At 39.3% G+C, this 20,025-nt stretch overlaps 6 non-coding genes across 6 annotated transcripts; all 6 read left to right on the top strand.

Moving 5' to 3' along the window:
- TRNAR-UCG (transfer RNA arginine (anticodon UCG)) lies at positions 1–73 on the top strand. The gene has a single exon. It is a non-coding gene; the product is annotated as a tRNA-Arg (tRNA).
- Positions 74–3,650: 3,577 nt separating this feature from the next.
- TRNAR-UCG (transfer RNA arginine (anticodon UCG)) lies at positions 3,651–3,723 on the top strand. The gene has a single exon. It is a non-coding gene; the product is annotated as a tRNA-Arg (tRNA).
- A 5,401-nt stretch (positions 3,724–9,124) lies between these two features.
- Positions 9,125–9,197, top strand: TRNAQ-UUG (transfer RNA glutamine (anticodon UUG)). Its single transcript has one exon. It is a non-coding gene; the product is annotated as a tRNA-Gln (tRNA).
- A 1,752-nt stretch (positions 9,198–10,949) lies between these two features.
- On the top strand, positions 10,950–11,022 carry TRNAR-UCG (transfer RNA arginine (anticodon UCG)). The gene has a single exon. It is a non-coding gene; the product is annotated as a tRNA-Arg (tRNA).
- Positions 11,023–14,598: 3,576 nt separating this feature from the next.
- On the top strand, positions 14,599–14,671 carry TRNAR-UCG (transfer RNA arginine (anticodon UCG)). The gene has a single exon. It is a non-coding gene; the product is annotated as a tRNA-Arg (tRNA).
- A 1,753-nt stretch (positions 14,672–16,424) lies between these two features.
- TRNAR-UCG (transfer RNA arginine (anticodon UCG)) lies at positions 16,425–16,497 on the top strand. The gene has a single exon. It is a non-coding gene; the product is annotated as a tRNA-Arg (tRNA).
- The last annotated feature ends 3,528 nt before the right edge of the window (positions 16,498–20,025 follow it).

The raw sequence follows: 20,025 nt of genomic DNA, 5'->3' as shown, positions 1-20,025 counted from the left end.
GACCATGTGGCCTAATGGATAAGGCGTCTGACTTCGGATCAGAATATTGAGGGTTCGAGTCCCTTCATGGTTGAGTCTTTTTCTTACAGCACCCAACTTATCTTTACATACAAACTGGAAATACACTCTTACAATACTCCTTTCACTCTCACTCATTAAGAAAGCCCAATGCAAACTGCACAATCAGTCACGTTATGCCTTCAGCATTGCTACTTTTCAGTCTTTCTGCCATACCAAAGTACCTCTTCATAAATGCCACGGATATGCAATACGTATACAACAATATGACATGGCACAATCATTCTGAACAGAACTGTGGGTAGATTCAGTGCAGGGAGTGTGTGCGTGCAGAAAGCAGAAACTATGCATGGGAAGAAGCTCTATGATTTTCTCCAGGAATAATGCAAATTGTCCCTCAGAAAAAGTATAGTACTAGAGAAGAATCATAAAGGATTGACACAATTGCTGCCTTTGCTGTTGCCCCAGTTGTGTAATCTGTCAAGGACTGGTCTCTTGCAGATTGAGGCACCTAGTTGTAATTGTGTGGTAAAAATCACCCTTACAACAATTTTTCCTATAAATTTGAGATCTTTCTGAGATACTATCTCACAGACTTCTTATGAATGAGGAACTCTGAAATTGTCACGTTCCAATTTGTACGTCCTTAAAACTCTGCTGGTTATTCAAATGGGCAGATTGTTTTTTAAATTCCTTTCTGTCTCGAGTTGTAGTTATATTGATACAGAGGCATAATTGTTGAATGATATATATTGGTTTGATTGAAATATGTTTGTAGAGGTGGTGATAGGCTTTCTGTGTCTGTCTGAGAGCAAGGACCGGTTAACGTCTTTTTCCAAGAGCAGTTTGATGTGAAAGGTATCAGGCAAAGGAGTATGTATTGTGATGTGGTTCTCTGACTGCTTCTGTCCACTTGCCAAAAGTTCCAAGGCCCTATGATAGCATAAAAACGTTAAGTTTGAAGTGGTGGGTGCCGGAGGTTTAAAATGGCCAGTTTAATTAAAGACAGAAAAGTGAAACGAATGACTGCAGAAATACTGTATGTGGCCATGAACTGAGATGAAAGGATGATTTTGGAACTCTGTCTTGCAGATTACCCTCAATGCCGCAATGGATAGGGCACTACTCTCACAGACCAGGGTGTGTAAGTTTAAGTCTATCTGAGGTGCACACCCTGAACTAATACATTTTTGCTGAAACCTAATCATATTGTTTACTCTTCCTCGTAGCAGCTTGCCAGGGTGATAGTATATTGCAACAGAACCATTCCACTTCTTCACTGAAAAGAGTCATGCTGGTTACCCAAATGTGCAGCGTGTCATTTTATACAGCTTTCTTTATTGAAATTAAACTTGGACTCACTTGAAATATTCTCTTTCAAAATGAATGTTTTGAGCTGCTGTGAATTGTATTTCTAGAGGTGGTGACAGGCTTTCAGGTACGTGCTTAGGTCAAGGCCCTGTTCATGTCACTTGAATAAGCTAATTCAGGGAGCAAATTAGCAAGTCAAGAAATGGGAAGTCTGAACTACTGTCAAAGCAGTTTCATTCTCTTTTCAAATAATCCAAAAATACCATTGCAGCATAAAACAGAGTATTCAATAAAAGAAGAAAGGAGGATTAACGGCAAAAAAGCACAGCATAAGATATGAAACTTTGGAAATTATCTAGATATTGTTTGAAAAAACTCCTTTGATGGAAAGAAGATGAAGAACGGTATGGGATCCTGTCCTGCGCACCTGTAATTGATATGTTCCACATCCATTCATACCACCTAACCGTAAACACCCAAACATATTGCAGTCAGTGACCATGTGGCCTAATGGGTAAGGCGTCTGACATTGGATCAGAAGATTGAGGGTTTGAGTCCCTTCATGGTTGAGTCTTTTTCTCACAGCACCCAACTTATCTTTACATACAAACTGGAAATACACTGTTACAATACTCCTTTCACTCTCACTCATTAAGAAAGCCCAATGCAAACTGCACAATCAGTCACGTTATTCCTTCAGCATTGCTACTTTTCTGTCTTTCTGCCATACCAAACTACCGCTTCATAAATGCCACGGATATGCAATACGTATACAACAATATGACATGGCACAATCATTCCGAACAGAACTGTGGGTAGATTCAGTGCAGTTAGTGTGTGCGTGCAGAAAGCAGAAACTATGCATAGGTAGAAGCTCTATGATTTTCTCCAGGAATAATGCAAATTGTCCCTCAGAAAAAGTATAGTACTAGAGAAGAATCATAAAGGATTGACACAATTGCTGCCTTTGCTGTTGCCCCAGTTGTGTAATCTGTCAAGGACTGGTCTCTTGCAGAGTGAAGCACCTAGTTGCAATTGTGTGGAAAAAATCACCCTTACAACCATTTTTGCTATAAACTTGAGATCTTTCTGAGATACTATCTCACAGACTTCTTATGGATGAGGAACTCTGAAATTGTCACATTCCAATTTGTACGTTCTTAAAACTCTGCTGGTTAATCAAATGGGCAGATTGTTTTTTAAATTCCTTTCTGTCTCGAGTTGTAGTTATATTGATACAGAGGCATAATTGTTGAATGATATATATTGGTTTGATTGAAATATGTTCGTAGAGGTGGTGATAGGCTTTCTGTGTCTGTCTGAGAGCAAGGACCGGTTAACGTCTTTTTCCAAGAGCAGTTTGTTGTGAAAGGTATCAGGCAAAGGAGTATGCATTGTGATGTGGTTCTCTGACTGCTTCTGTCCACTTGCCAAAAGTTCCAAGGCCCTATGATAGCACAAAAACTTTAAGATTGAAGTGGTGGGTGCCGGAGGTTTAAAATGGTCAGTTTAATTAAAGACAGAAAAGTGAAACGAATGACTGCAGAAATACTGTATGTGGCCATGAACTGAGATGAAAGGATGATTTTGGAACTCTGTCTTGCAGATTACCCTCAATGCCGCAATGGATAGGGTACTACTCTCACAGACCAGGGTGTGTAAGTTTAAGTCTATCTGAGGTGCACACCCTGAACTAATACATTTTTGCTGAAACCTAATCATATTGTTTACTCTTCCTCGTAGCAGCTTCCCAGGGTGATAGTATATTGCAACAGAACCATTCCACTTCTTCACTGAAAAGAGTCATGCTGGTTACCCAAATGTGCAGCGTGTCATTTTATACAGCTTTCTTTATTGAAATTAAACTTGGACTCACTTGAAATATTCTCTTTCAAAATGAATGTTTTGAGCTGCTGTGAATTTTATTTCTAGAGGTGGTGATAGGCTTTCAGGTACATGCTTAGGTCAAGGCCCTGTTCATGTCACTTGTATAAACTAATTCAGGAAGCAAATTAGCAAGTCAAGAAATGGGAAGTCTGAACTACTGTCAAAGCAGTTTCATTCTCTTTTCAAATAATCCAAAAATACCATTGCAGCATAAAACAGAGTATTCAATAAAAGAAGAAAGGAGGATTAACGGCAAAAAAGCACAGCATAAGATATGAAACTTTAGAAATTATCTAGGTATTGTTTGAAAAAACTCCTTTGATGGAAAGAAGATGAAGAACGGTATGGGATCCTGTCCTGCGCACCTGTAATTGATATGTTCCACATCCATTCATACCACCTAACCCTAAACACCCAAGCATACAGCAGTCAGTGATCATGTGGCCTAATGGATAAGGCGTCTGACTTCGGATCAGAAGATTGAGGGTTCGAGTCCCTTCGTGGTTGTGTCTTTTTCTCACAGCACCCAACTTATCTTTACATACAAACTTGAGGCACACTCTTACAATACTCCTTTCACTCTCACTCATTAAGAAAGCCCAATACAAACTGCACAATCAGTCACGTTATTCCTTCAGCATTGCTACTTTTCTGTCTTTCTGCCATACCAAAGTACCTCTTCATAAATGCCTTGGATATGCAATACGTATCCAACAATATGACATGGCACAATCATTCTGAACAGAACTGTGGGTAGATTCAGTGCAGGGAGTGTGTGCGTGCAGAAAGCAGAAACTATGCATGGGTAGAAGCTCTATGATTTTCTCCAGGAATAATGCAAATTGTCCCTCAGAAAAAGTATAGTACTAGAGAAGAATCATAAAGGATTGACACAATTGCTGCCTTTGCTGTTGCCCCAGTTGTGTAATCTGTCAAGGACTGGTCTCTTGCAGATTGAGGCACCTAGTTGCAATTGTGTGGTAAAAATCACCCTTACAACCATTTTTGCTATAAACTTGAGATCTTTCTGAGATACTATCTCACAGACTTCTTATGAATGAGGAACTCTGAAATTGTCACATTCCAATTTGTACGTCCTTAAAACACTGCTGGTTATTCAAATGGGCAGATTGTTTTTTAAATTCCTTTCTGTCTCGAGTTGTAGTTATATTGATACAGAGGCATAATTGTTGAATTATATATATTGGTTCGATTGAAATATGTTCGTAGAGGTGGTGATAGGCTTTCTGTGTCTGTCTGAGAGCAAGGACCGGTGAACGTCTTTTTCCAAGAGCAGTTTGTTGTGAAAGGTATTAGGCAAAGGAGTATGTATTGTGATGTGGTTCTCTGACTGCTTCTGTCCACTTGCCAAAAGTTCCAAGGCCCTATGATAGCACAAAAACGGTAAGATTGAAGTGGTGGGTGCCGGAGGTTTAAAATGGTCAGTTTAATTAAAGACAGAAAAGTGAAACAAATGACTGCAGAAATACTGTATGTGGCCATGAACTGAGATGAAAGGATGATTTTGGAACTCTGTCTTGCAGATTACCCTCAATGCCGCAATGGATAGGGCACTACTCTCACAGACCAGGGTGTGTAAGTTTAAGTCTATCTGAGGTGCACACCCTGAACTAATACATTTTTGCTGAAACCTAATCATATTGTTTACTCTTCCTCGTAGCAGCTTGCCAGGGTGATAGTATATTGCAACAGAACCATTCCACTTCTTCACTGAAAAGAGTCATGCTGGTTACCCAAATGTGCAGCGTGTCATTTTATACAGCTTTCTTTATTGAAATTAAACTTGGACTCACTTGAAATATTCTCTTTCAAAATGAATGTTTTGAGCTGCTGTGAATTGTATTTCTAGAGGTGGTGACAGGCTTTCAGGTACGTGCTTAGGTCAAGGCCCTGTTCATGTCACTTGAATAAGCTAATTCAGGGAGCAAATTAGCAAGTCAAGAAATGGGAAGTCTGAACTACTGTCAAAGCAGTTTCATTCTCTTTTCAAATAATCCAAAAATACCATTGCAGCATAAAACAGAGTATTCAATAAAAGAAGAAAGGAGGATTAACGGCAAAAAAGCACAGCATAAGATATGAAACTTTGGAAATTATCTTGATATTGTTTGAAAAAACTCCTTTGATGGAAAGAAGATGAAGAACGGTATGGGATCCTGTCCTGCGCACCTGTAATTGATATGTTCCACATCCATTCATACCACCTAACCCTAAACACCCAAACATATTGCAGTCAGTGCCCATGTGGCCTAAAGGGTAAGGCGTCTGACATTGGATCAGAAGATTGAAGGTTTGAGTCCCTTCATGGTTGAGTCTTTTTCTCACAGCACCCAACTTATCTTTACATACAAACTGGAAATACACTCTTACAATACTCCTTTCACTCTCACTCATTAAGAAAGCCCAATGCAAACTGCACAATCAGTCACGTTATTCCTTCAGCATTGCTACTTTTCTGTCTTTCTGCCATACCAAAGTACCTCTTCATAAATGCCACGGATATGAAATACGTATACAGCAATATGACATGGCACAATCATTCTGAACAGAACTGTGGGTAGATTCAGTGCAGGGAGTGTGTGCGTGCAGAAAGCAGAAACTATGCATGGGTAGAAGCTCTATGATTTTCTCCAGGAATAATGCAAATTGTCCCTCAGAAAAAGTATAGTACTAGAGAAGAATCATAAAGGATTGACACAATTGCTGCCTTTGCTGTTGCCCCAGTTGTGTAATCTGTCAAGGACTGGTCTCTTGCAGGTCGAGGCACCTAGTTGCAATTGTGTGGTAAAAATCACCCTTACAACCATTTTTGCTATAAACTTGAGATCTTTCTGAGATACTATCTCACAGACTTCTTATGAATGAGGAACTCTGAAATTGTCACATTCCAATTTGCACGTCCTTAAAACTATGCTGGTTATTCAAATGGGCAGATTGTTTTTTAAATTCCTTTCTGTCTCGAGTTGTAGTTATATTGATACAGAGGCATAATTGTTGAATTATATATATTGGTTTGATTGAAATATGTTCGTAGAGGTGGTGATAGGCTTTCTGTGTCTGTCTGAGAGCAAGGACCGGTTAACGTCTTTTTTCAAGAGCAGTTTGTTGTGAAAGGTATCAGGCAAAGGAGTATGTATTGTGATGTGGTTCTCTGACTGCTTCTGTCCACTTGCCAAAAGTTCCAAGGCCCTATGATGGCACAAAAACGGGAAGATTGAAGTGGTGGGTGCCGGAGGTTTAAAATGGTCAGTTTAATTAAAGACAGAAAAGTGAAACGAATGACTGCAGAAATACTGTATGTGGCCATGAACTGAGATGAAAGGATGATTTTGGAACTCTGTCTTGGAGATTACCCTCAATGCCGCAATGGATAGGGCACTACTCTCACAGACCAGGGTGTGTAAGTTTAAGTCTATCTGAGGTGCACACCCTGAACTAATACATTTTTGCTGAAACCTAATCATATTGTTTACTCTTCCTCGTAGCAGCTTGCCAGGGTGATAGTATTTTGCAACAGAACCATTCCACTTCTTCACTGAAAAGTGTCATGCTGGTTACCCAAATGTGCAGCGTGTCATTTTATACAGCTTTCTTTAATGAAATTAAACTTGGACTCACTTGAAATATTCTCTTTCAAAATGAATGTTTTGAGCTGCTGTGAATTTTATTTCTAGAGGTGGTGATAGGCTTTCAGGTACGTGCTTAGGTCAAGGCCCTGTTCATGTCACTTGTATAAGCTAATTCAGGGAGCAAATTAGCAAGTCAAGAAAAGGGAAGTCTGAACTGCTGTCAAAGCAGTTTCATTCTCTTTTCAAATAATCCAAAAATACCATTGCAGCATAAAACAGAGTATTCAATAAAAGAAGAAAGGAGGATTAACGGCAAAAAAGCACATCATAAGATATGAAACTTGGAAATTATCTAGATATTGTTTGAAAAAACTCCTTTGATGGAAAGAAGATGAAGAACGGTATGGGATCCTGTCCTGCGCACCTGTAATTGATATGTTCCACATCCATTCATACCACCTAACCCTAAACACCCAAGCATACAGCAGTCAGTGACCATGTGGCCTAATGGATAAGGGGTCTGACTTCGGATCAGAAGATTGAGGGTTCGAGTCCCTTCGTGGTTGAGTCTTTTTCTCACAGCACCCAACTTATCTTTACATACAAACTGGAAACACACTCTTACAATACTCCTTTCACTCTCACTCATTAAGAAAGCCCAATGCAAACTGCACAATCAGTCACGTTATGCCTTGATCATTGCTTCTTTTCTGTCTTTCTACCATACCAAAGTACCTCTTCATAAATGCCACGGATATGCAATACGTATACCACAATATGACATGGCACAATCATTCCGAACAGAACTGTGGGTAGATTCAGTGCAGGGAGTGTGTGCGTGCAGAAAGGAGAAACTATGCATGGGTAGAAGCTCTATGATTTTCTCCAGGAATAATGCAAATTGTCCCTCAGAAAAAGTATAGTACTAGAGAAGAATCATAAAGGATTGACACAATTGCTGCCTTTGCTGTTGCCCCAGTTGTGTAATCTGTCAAGGACTGGTCTCTTGCAGATTGAGGCACCTAGTTGCAATTGTGTGGTAAAAATCACCCTTACAACCATTTTTGCTATAAACTTGAGATCTTTCTGAGATACTATCTCACAGACTTCTTATGAATGAGGAACTCTGAAATTGTCACATTCCAATTTGTATGTCCTTATAACTCTGCTGGTTATTCAAATGGGCAGATTGTTTTTTAAATTCCTTTCTGTCTCGAGTTGTAGTTATATTGATACAGAGGCATAATTGTTGAATGATATATATTGGTTTGATTGAAATATGTTCGTAGAGGTGGTGATAGGCTTTCTGTGTCTGTCTGAGAGCAAGGACCGGTTAACGTCTTTTTCCAAGAGCAGTTTGTTGTGAAAGGTATCAGGCAAAGGAGTATGTATTGTGATGTGGTTCTCTTACTGCTTCTGTCCACTTGCCAAAAGTTCCAAGGCCCTATGATAGCACAAAAACGGTAAGATTGAAGTGGTGGGTGCCGGAGGTTTAAAATGGTCAGTTTAATTAAAGACAGAAAAGTGAAACAAATGACTGCAGAAATACTGTATGTGGCCATGAACCTAGATGAAAGGATGATTTTGGAACTCTGTCTTGCAGATTACCCTCAATGCCGCAATGGATAGGGCACTACTCTCACAGACCAGGGTGTGTAAGTTTAAGTCTATCTGAGGTGCACACCCTGAACTAATACATTTTTGCTGAAACCTAATCATATTGTTTACTCTTCCTCGTAGCAGCTTGCCTGGGTGATTGAATATTGCAACAGAACCATTCCACTTCTTCTCTGAAAAGAGTCATACTGGTTACCCAAATGTACAGCGTGTCATTTTATGCAGCTTTCTTTATTGAAATTAAACTTGGACTCACTTGAAATATTCTCTTTCAAAATGAATGTTTTGAGCTGCTGTGAATTTTATTTCTAGATGTGGTGACAGGCTTTCAGGTACGTGCTTAGGTCAAGGCCCTGTTCATGTCACTTGTATAAGCGAATTCAGGAAACAAATTAGCAAGTCAAGAAATGGGAAGTCTGAACTACTGTCAAAGCAGTTTCATTCTCTTTTCAAATAATCCCAAAATACCATTGCAGCATAAAACAGAGTATTGAATAAAAGAAGAAAGGAGGATTAACGGCAAAAAAGCACATCATAAGATATGAAACTTTGGAAATTATCTAGATATTGTTTGAAAAAACTCCTTTGATGGAAAGAAGATGAAGAACGGTATGGGATCCTGTCCTGCGCCCGTGTAATTGATATGTTCCACATCCATTCATACCACCTAACCCTAAACACCCAAACATATAGCAGTCAGTGACCATGTGGCCTAATGGATAAGGTGTCTGACTTTGGATCAGAAGGTTGTGGGTTCGAGTCCCTTCATGGTTGAGTCTTATTCTCACAGCACCCAACTTATCTTTACATACAAACTGGAAATACACTCTTACAATACTCCTTTCACTCTCACTCATTAAGAAAGCCCAATGCAAACTGCACAATCAGTCACGTTATGCCTTCAGCATTGCTACTTTTCTGTCTTTCTGCCATACCAAAGTACCTCTTCATAAATGCCATGGATATGCAATACGTATACAACAATATGACATGGCACAATCATTCTGAACAGAACTGTGGGTAGATTCAGTGCAGGGAGTGTGTGCGTGCAGAAAGCAGAAACTATGCATGGGTAGAGGCTCTATGATTTTCTCCAGGAATAATGCAAATTGTCCCTCAGAAAAAGTATAGTACTAGAGAAGAATCATAAAGGATTGACACAATTGCTGCCTTTGCTGATGCCCCAGTTGTGTAATCTGTCAAGGACTGGTCTCTTGCAGATTGAGTCACCTAGTTGCAATTGTGTGGTAAAAATCACCCTTACAACCATTTTTGCTATAAACTTGAGATCTTTCTGAGATACTATCTCACAGACTTCTTATGAATGAGGAACTCTGAAATTCTCACATTCCAATTTGTACGTCCTTAAAACTCTGCTGGTTGTTCAAATGGGCAGATTGTTTTTTAAATTCCTTTCTGTCTCGAGTTGTAGTTATATTGATACAGAGGCATAATTGTTGAATGATATATATTGGTTTGATTGAAATATGTTCGTAGAGGTGGTGATAGGCTTTCTGTGTCTGTCTGAGAGCAAGGACCGGTTAACGTCTTTTTCCAAGAGCAGTTTGTTGTGAAAGGTATCAGGCAAAGGAGTATGTATTGTGATGTGGTTCTCTGACTGCTTCTGTCCACTTGCCAAAAGTTCCAAGGCCCTATGATAGCACAAAAACGGTAAGATTGAAGTGGTGGGTGCCGGAGGTTTAAAATGGTCAGTTTAATTAAAGACAGAAAAGTGAAACGAATGACTGCAGAAATACTGTATGTGGCCATGAACTGAGATGAAAGGATGATTTTGGAACTCTGTCTTGCAGATTACCCTCAATGCCGCAATGGATAGGGCACTACTCTCACAGACCAGGGTGTGTAAGTTTAAGTCTATCTGAGGTGCACACACTGAACTAATACATTTTTGCTGAAACCTAATCATATTGTTTACTCTTCCTCGTAGCACCTTGCCAGGGTGATAGTATATTGCAACAGAACCATTCCACTTCTTCACTGAAAAGAGTCAAGCTGGTTACCCAAATGTGTAGCGTGTCATTTTATACAACTTTCTTTATTGAAATTAACCTTGGACTCACTTGAAATATTCTCTTTCAAAATGAATGTTTTGAGCTGCTGTGAATTTTATATCTAGAGGTGGTGACAGGCTTTCAGGTACGTGCTTAGGTCAAGGCCCTGTTCATGTCACTTGTATAAGCGAATTCAGGGAGCAAATTAGCAAGTCAAGAAATGGGAAGTCTGAACTACTGTCAAAGCAGTTTCATTCTCTTTTCAAATAATCCAAAAATACCATTGCAGCATAAAACAGAGTATTCAATAAAAGAAGAAAGGAGGATTAACGGCAAAAAAGCACATCATAAGATATGAAACTTTGGAAATTATCTAGATATTGTTTGAAAAAACTCCTTTGATGGAAAGAAGATGAAGAACGGTATGGGATCCTGTCCTGCGCACCTGTAATTGATATTTTCCACATCCATTCATACCACCTAACCCTAAACACCCAAACATATCGCAGTCAGTGACCATGTGGCCTAATGGATAAGGCGTCTGACTTCGGATCAGAAGATTGAGGGTTCGAGTCCCTTCATGGTTGAGTCTTTTTCTCACAGCACCCAACTTATCTTTACATACAAATTGGAAATACACTCTTACAATACTCCTTTCACTCTCACTCATTAAGAAAGCCCAATGCAAACTGCACAATCAGTCACGTTATGCCTTCAGCATTGCTACTTTTCTGTCTTTCTGCCATACCAAAGTACCTCTTCATAAATGCAACGGATATGCAATACCTATACAACAATCTGACATGGCACAATCATTCCGAACAGAACTGTGGGTAGATTCAGTGCAGGGAGTGTGTGCGTGCAGAAAGCAGAAACTATGCATGGGTAGAAGCTCTATGATTTTCTCCAGGAATAATGCAAATTGTCCCTCAGAAAAAGTATAGTACTAGAGAAGAATCATAAAGGATTGACACAATTGCTGCCTTTGCTGTTGCCCCAGTTGTGTAATCTGTCAAGGACTGGTCTCTTGCAGATTGAGGCACCTAGTTGCAATTGTGTGGTAAAAATCACCCTTACAACCATTTTTGCTATAAAGTTGAGATCTTTCTGAGATACTATCTCACAGACTTCTTATGAATGAGGAACTCTGAAATTGTCACATTCCAATTTGTACGTCCTTAAAACTATGCTGGTTATTCAAATGGGCAGATTGTTTTTTAAATTCCTTTCTGTCTCGAGTTGTAGTTATATTGATACAGAGGCATAATTGTTGAATGATATATATTGGTTTGATTGAAATATGTTCGTAGAGGTGGTGATAGGCTTTCTGTGTCTGTCTGAGAGCAAGGACCGGTTAACTTCTTTTTCCAAGAGCAGTTTGTTGTGAAAGGTATCAGGCAAAGGAGTATGTATTGTGATGTGGTTCTCTGACTGCTTCTGTCCACTTGCCAAAAGTTCCAAGGCCCTATGATAGCACAAAAACGGTAAGATTGAAGTGGTGGGTGCCGGAGGTTTAAAATGTTCAGTTTAATTAAAGACAGAAAAGTGAAACGAATGACTGCAGAAATACTGTATGTGGCCATGAACTGAGATGAAAGGATGATTTCGGAACTCTGTCTTGCAGATTACCCTCAATGCCGCAATAGATAGGGCACTACTCTCACAGACCAGGGTGTGTAAGTTTAAGTCTATCTGAGGTGCACACCCTAACTAATACATTTTTGCTGAAACCTAATCATATTGTTTACTCTTCCTCGTAGCAGCTTGCCAGGGTGATAGTATATTGCAACAGAACCATTCCACTTCTTCACTGAAAAGAGTCATGCTGGTTACCCCAATGTGCAGCGTGTCATTTTATACAACTTTCTTTATTGAAATTAAACTTGGACTCACTTGAAATATTCTCTTTCAAAATGAATGTTTTGTGCTGCTGTGAATTTTATTTCTAGAGGTGGTGACAGGCTTTCAGGTACGTGCTTAGGTCAAGGCCCTGTTCATGTCACTTGTATAAGCTAATTCAGGGAGCAAATTAGCAAGTCAATAAATGGGAAGTCTGAACTACTGTCAAAGCAGTTTCATTCTCTTTTCAAATAATCCAAAAATACCATTGCAGCATAAAACAGAGTATTCAATAAAAGAAGACAGGAGGATTAACGGCAAAAAAGCACATCATAAGATATGAAACTTTGGAAATTATCTAGATATTGTTTGAAAAAACTCCTTTGATGGAAAGAAGATGAAGAACGGTATGGGATCCTGTCCTGCGCACCTGTAATTGATATGTTCCACATCCATTCATACCACCTAACCCTATACACCCAAACATATTGCAGTCAGTGACTATGTGGCCTAATGGATGAGGCGTTTGTCTTCGGGTCAGAAGATTGAGGGTTCGAGTCCCTTCATGGTTGAGTCTTTTTCTCACAGCACCCAACTTATCTTTATATACAAACTGGAAATACACTCTTACAATACTCCTTTCACTCTCACTCATTAAGAAAGCCCAATGCAAACTGCACAATCAGTCACGTTATGCCTTCAGCATTGCTACTTTTCTGTCTTTCTGGTATACCAAAGTACCTCTTCATAAATGCCACGGATATGCAATACGTATACAACAATATGACATGGCACAATCATTCCGAACAGAACTGTGGGTAGATTCAGTGCAGGGAGTGTGTGCGTGCAGAAAGCAGAAACTATGCATGGGTAGAAGCTCTATGATTTTCTCCAGGAATAATGCAAATTGTCCCTCAGAAAAAGTATAGTACTAGAGAAGAATCATAAAGGATTGACACAATTGCTGCCTTTGCTGTTGCCCCAGTTGTGTAATCTGTCAAGGACTGGTCTCTTGCAGATTGAGGCACCTAGTTGCAATTGTGTGGTAAAAATCACCCTTACAACCATTTTTGCTATAAACTTGAGATCTTTCTGAGATACTATCTCACATACTTCTTATGAATGAGGAACTCTGAAATTGTCACATTCCAATTTGTACGTCCTTAAAACTCTGCTGGTTATTCAAATGGGCAGATTGTTTTTTAAATTCCTTTCTGTCTCGAGTTGTAGTTATATTGATACAGAGGCATAATTGTTGAATGATATATATTGGTTTGATTGAAATATGTTCGTAGAGGTGGTGATAGACTTTCTGTGTCTGTCTGAGAGCAAGGACCGGTTAACGTCTTTTTCCAAGAGCAGTTTGTTGTGAAAGGTATCAGGCAAAGGAGTATGTATTGTGATGTGGTTCTCTGACTGCTTCTGTCCACTTGCCAAAAGTTCCAAGGCCCTATGATAGCACAAAAACGGTAAGATTGAAGTGGTGGGTGCCGGAGGTTTAAAATGGTCAGTTTAATTAAAGACAGAAAAGTGAAAAGAATGACTGCAGAAATATTGTATGTGGCCATGAACTGAGATGAAAGGATGATTTTGGAACTCTGTCTTGCAGATTACCCTCAATGCCGCAATGGATAGGGCACTACTCTCACAGACCAGGGTGCGTAAGTTTAAGTCTATCTGAGGTGCACACCCTGAACTAATACATTTTTGCTGAAACCTAATCATATTGTTTACTCTTCCTCGTAGCAGCTTGCCAGGGTGATAGTATATTGCAACAGAACCATTCCACTTCTTCACTGAAAAGAGTCATGCTGGTTACCCAAATGTGCAGCGTGTCATTTTATACAGCTTTCTTTATTGAAATTAAACTTGGACTCACTTGAAATATTCTCTTTCAAAATGAATGTTTTGAGCTGCTGTGAATTTTATTTCTAGAGGTGGTGACAGGCTTTCAGGTACGTGCTTAGGTCAAGGCCCTGTTCATGTCACTTGAATAAGCTAATTCAGGGAGCAAATTAGCAAGTCAAGAAATGGGAAGTCTGAACTACTGCCAAAGCAGTTTCATTCTCTTTTCAAATAATCCAAAAATACCATTGCAGCATAAAACAGAGTATTCAATAAAAGAAGAAAGGAGGATTAACGGCAAAAAAGCACAGCATAAGATATGAAATTTTGGAAATTATCTAGATATTGTTTGAAAAAACTCCTTTGATGGAAAGAAGATGAAGAACGGTATGGGATCCTGTCCTGCGCACCTGTAATTGATATGTTCCACATCCATTCATACCACCTAACCCTAAACACCGAAACATATTGCAGTCAGTAACCATGTGGCCTAATGGATAAGGCGTCTGACTTCGGATCAGAAGATTGAGGGTTCGAGTTCCTTCATGGTTGAGTCTTTTTCTCACAGCACCCAACTTATCTTTACATACAAACTGGAAACACACTCTTACAATACTCCTTTCACTCTCACTCATTAAGAAAGCCCAATGCAAACTGCACAATCAGTCACGTTATGCCTTCAGCATTGCTACTTTTCTATCTTTCTGCCATACCAAAGTACCTCTTCATAAATGCCACGGATATGCAATACGTATACAACAATATGACATGGCACAATCATTCTGAACAGAACTGTGGGTAGATTCAGTGCAGGGAGTGTGTGCGTGCAGAAAGCAGAAACTATGCATGGGTAGAAGCTCTATGATTTTCTCTAGGAATAATGCAAATTGTACCTCAGAAAAAGTATAGTACTAGAGAAAGAATCATAAAGGATTGACACAATTGCTGCCTTTGCTGTTGCCCCAGTTGTGTAATCTGTCAAGGACTGGTCTCTTGCAGATTGAGGCACCTAGTTGCAATTGTGTGGTAAAAATCACCCTTACAAACATTTTTGCTATAAACTTGAGATCTTTCTGAGATACTATCTCACAGACTTCTTATGAATGAGGAACTCTGAAATTGTCACATTCAAATTTGTACGTCCTTAAAACTCTGCTGGTTATTCAAATGGGCAGATTGTTTTTTAAATTCCTTTCTGTCTCGAGTTGTAGTTATATTGATACAGAGGCATAATTGTTGAATGATATATATTGGTTTGATTGAAATATGTTCGTAGAGGTGGTGATAGGCTGTCTGTGTCTGTCTGAGAGCAAGGACGGGTTAACGTCTTTTTCCAAGAGCAGTTTGTTGTGAAAGGTATCAGGCAAAGGAGTGTGTATTGTCATGTGCTTCTCTGATTGCTTCTGTCCACTTGCCAAAAGTTCCAAGGCAATATTATAACATAAAAACTGTAACATTGAAGTGGTGGGTGGTGGAGGTTTAAAATGGTCAGTTTAATTAAAGACAGAAAAGTGAAACGAATGACTACGGAAATATTGTATGTGGCCATGAACTGAGATGAAAGGATGATTTTGGAACTCTGTCTTGCAGATTACCCTCAATGCCGCAATGGATAGGGCACTACTCTCACAGACCAGGGTGTGTAAGTTTATGTCTATCTGAGGTGCACACCCTGAACTAATACTTTATTGCTGAAACCTAATCATATTGTTTACTCTTCCTCGTAGCAGCTTGCCAGGGTGATAGTATATTGCAACAGAACCATTCCACTTCTTCACTGAAAAGAGTCATGCTGGTTACCCAAATGTGCAGCGTGTCATTTTATACAGCTTTCTTTATTGAAATTAAACTTGGACTCACTTGAAATATTCTCTTTCAAAATGAATGTTTTGAGCTGCTGTGAATTGTATTTCTAGAGGTGGTGACAGGCTTTCATGTACGTGCTTAGGTCAAGGCCCTGTTCATGTCACTTGAATAAGCTAATTCAGGGAGCAAATTAGCAAGTCAAGAAATGGGAAGTCTGAACTACTGTCAAAGCAGTTTCATTCTCTTTTCAAATAATCCAAAAATACCATTGCAGCATAAAACAGAGTATTCAATAAAAGAAGAAAGGAGGATTAACGGCAAAAAAGCACAGCATAAGATATGAAACTTTGGAAATTATCTAGATATTGTTTGAAAAAACTCCTTTGATGGAAAGAAGATGAAGAACGGTATGGGATCCTGTCCTGCGCACCTGTAATTGATATGTTCCACATCCATTCATACCACCTAACCCTAAACACCCAAACATATTGCAGTCAGTGACCATGTGGCCTAATGGATAAGGCGTCTGACTTCGGATCAGAAGATTGAGGGTTTGAGTCCCTTCATGGTTGAGTCTTTTTCTCACAGCACCCAACTTATCTTTACATACAAACTGGAAATACACTCTTACAATACTCCTTTCACTCTCACTCATTAAGAAAGCCCAATGCAAACTGCACAATCAGTCACGTTATGCCTTCAGCATTGCTACTTTTCTGTCTTTCTGCCATACCAAAGTACCTCTTCATAAATGCCTTGGATATGCAATACGTATACAACAATATGACATGGCACAATCATTCCGAACAGAACTGTGGGTAGATTCAGTGCAGGGAGTGTGTGCGTGCAGAGAGCAGAAACTATGCATGGGTAGAAGCTCTATGATTTTCTCCAGGAATAATGCAAATTGTCCCTCAGAAAAAGAATAGTACTAGAGAAGAATCATAAAGGATTGACACAATTGCTGCCTTTGCTGTTGCCCCAGTTGTGTAATCTGTCAAGGACTGGTCTCTTGCAGATTGAGGCACCTAGTTGCAATTGTGTGGTAAAAATCACCCTTACAACCATTTTTGCTATAAACTTGAGATCTTTCTGAGATACTATCTCACAGACTTCTTATGAATGAGGAACTCTGAAATTGTCACATTCCAATTTGTACGTCCTTAAAACTCTGCTGGTTATTCAAATGGGCAGATTGTTTTTTAAATTCCTTTCTGTCTCGAGTTGTAGTTATATTGATACAGAGGCATAATTGTTGAATGATATATATTGGTTTGATTGAAATATGTTCGTAGAGGTGGTGATAGGCTTTCTGTGTCTGTCTGAGAGCAAGGACCGGTTAACTTCTTTTTCCAAGAGCAGTTTGTTGTGAAAGGTATCAGGCAAAGGAGTATGTATTGTGATGTGGTTCTCTGACTGCTTCTGTCCACTTGCCAAAAGTTCCAAGGCCCTATGATAGCACAAAAACGGTAAGATTGAAGTGGTGGGTGCCGGAGGTTTAAAATGGTCAGTTTAATTAAAGACAGAAACGTGAAACGAATGACTGCAGAAATACTGTATGTGGCCATGAACTGAGATGAAAGGATGATTTTGGAACTCTGTCTTGCAGATTACCCTCAATGCCGCAATGGATAGGGCACTACTCTCACAGACCAGGGTGTGTAAGTTTAAGTCTATCTGAGGTGCACACCCTGAACTAATACATTTTTGCTGAAACCTAATCATTTTGTTTACTCTTCCTCGTAGCAGCTTGCCAGGGTGATAGTATATTGCAACAGAACCATTCCACTTTTTCACTGAAAAGAGTCATGCTGGTTACCCAAATGTGTAGCGTGTCATTTTATACAGCTTTCTTTATTGAAATTAAACTTGGACTCACTTGAAATATTCTCTTTCAAAATGAATATTTTGAGCTGCTGTGAATTTTATTTCTGGAGGTGGTGACAGGCTTTCAGGTACGTGCTTAGGTCAAGGCCCTGTTCATGTCACTTGAATAAGCTAATTCAGGGAGCAAATTAGCAAGTCAAGAAATGGGAAGTCTGAACTACTGTCAAAGCAGTTTCATTCTCTTTTCAAATAATCCAAAAATACCATTGCAGCATAAAACAGAGTATTCAATAAAAGAAGAAAGGAGGATTAACGGCAAAAAAGCACAGCATAAGATATGAAACTTTGGAAATTATCTAGATATTGTTTGAAAAAACTCCTTTGATGGAAAGAAGATGAAGAACGGTATGGGATCCTGTCCTGCGCACCTGTAATTGATATGTTCCACATCCATTCATACCACCTAACCCTAAACACCCAAACATATTGCAGTCAGTGACCATGTGGCCTAATGGATAAGGCGTCTGTCTTCGGATCAGAAGTTTGATGGTTCGAGTACCTTCATGGTTGAGTCTTTTTCTCACAGCACCCAACTTATCTTTACATACAAACTGGAAACACACTCTTACAATACTCCTTTCACTCTCACTCATTAAGAAAGCCCAATGCAAACTGCACAATCAGTCACGTTATGCCTTCAGCATTGCTACTTTTCTGTCTTTCTGCCATACCAAAGTACCTCTTCATAAATGCCACGGATATGCAATACGTATACAACAATATGACATGGCACAATGATTCTGAACAGAACTGTGGGTAGATTCAGTGCAGGGAGTGTGTGCGTGCAGAAAGCAGAAACTATGCATGGGTAGAAGCTCTATGATTTTCTCCAGGAATAATGCAAATTGTCCCTCAGAAAAAGTATAGTACTAGAGAAGAATCATAAAGGATTGACACAATTGCTGCCTTTGCTGTTGCCCCAGTTGTGCAATCTGTCAAGGACTGGTCTCTTGCAGATTGAGGCACCTAGTTGCAATTGTGTGGTAAAAATCACCCTTACAACCATTTTTGCTATAAAGTTGAGATCTTTCTGAGATACTATCTCACAGACTTCTTATGAATGAGGAACTCTGAAATTTTCACATTCCAATTTGTACGTCCTTAAAACTATGCTGGTTATTCAAATGGGCAGATTGTTTTTTAAATTCCTTTCTGTCTCGTGTTGTAGTTATATTGATACAGAGGCATAATTGTTGAATGATATATATTGGTTTGATTGAAATATGTTCGTAGAGGTGGTGATAGGCTTTCTGTGTCTGTCTGAGAGCAAGGACCGGTTAACTTCTTTTTCCTAGAGCAGTTTGTTGTGAAAGGTATCAGGCAAAGGAGTATGTATTGTGATGTGGTTCTCTGACTGCTTCTGTCCACTTGCCAAAAGTTCCAAGGCCCTATGATAGCACAAAAACTGTAAGATTGAAGTGGTGGGTGCCGGAGGTTTAAAATGTTCAGTTTAATTAAAGACAGAAAAGTGAAACGAATGACTGCAGAAATACTGTATGTGGCCATGAACTGAGATGAAAGGATGATTTTGGAACTCTGTCTTGCAGATTACCCTCAATGCCGCAATGGATAGGGCACTACTCTCACAGACCAGGGTGTGTAAGTTTAAGTCTATCTGAGGTGCACACCCTGAACTAATACATTTTTGCTGAAACCTAATCATATTGTTTACTCTTCCTCATAGCAGCTTGCCAGGGTGATAGTATATTGCAACAGAACCATTCCACTTCTTCACTGAAAAGTGTCATGCTGGTTACCCAAATGTGCGCGTGTCATTTTATACAGCTTTCTTTATTGAAATTAAACTTGGACTCACTTGAAATATTCTCTTTCAAAATGAATGTTTTGAGCTGCTGTGAATTTTATTTCTAGAGGTGGTGACAGGCTTTCAGGTACGTGCTTAGGTCAAGGTCCTGTTCATGTCACTTGTATAAGCTAATTCAGGGAGCAAATTAGCAAGTCAATAAATGGGAAGTCTGAACTACTGTCAAAGCAGTTTCATTCTCTTTTCAAATAATCCAAAAATACCATTGCAGCATAAAACAGAGTATTCAATAAAAGAAGATAGGAGGATTAACGGCAAAAAAGCACATCATAAGATATGAAACTTTGGAAATTATCTAGATATTGTTCGAAAAAACTCCTTTGATGGAAAGAAGATGAAGAACGGTATGGGATCCTGTCCTGCGCACCTGTAATTGATATGTTCCACA

This window comes from Pleurodeles waltl, chromosome 4_1 (assembly GCF_031143425.1).
Source record: "Pleurodeles waltl isolate 20211129_DDA chromosome 4_1, aPleWal1.hap1.20221129, whole genome shotgun sequence".
Taxonomy (NCBI): Eukaryota; Metazoa; Chordata; class Amphibia; order Caudata; family Salamandridae; genus Pleurodeles; species Pleurodeles waltl.
This window is presented reverse-complemented; position numbering and strand designations above follow the sequence as displayed.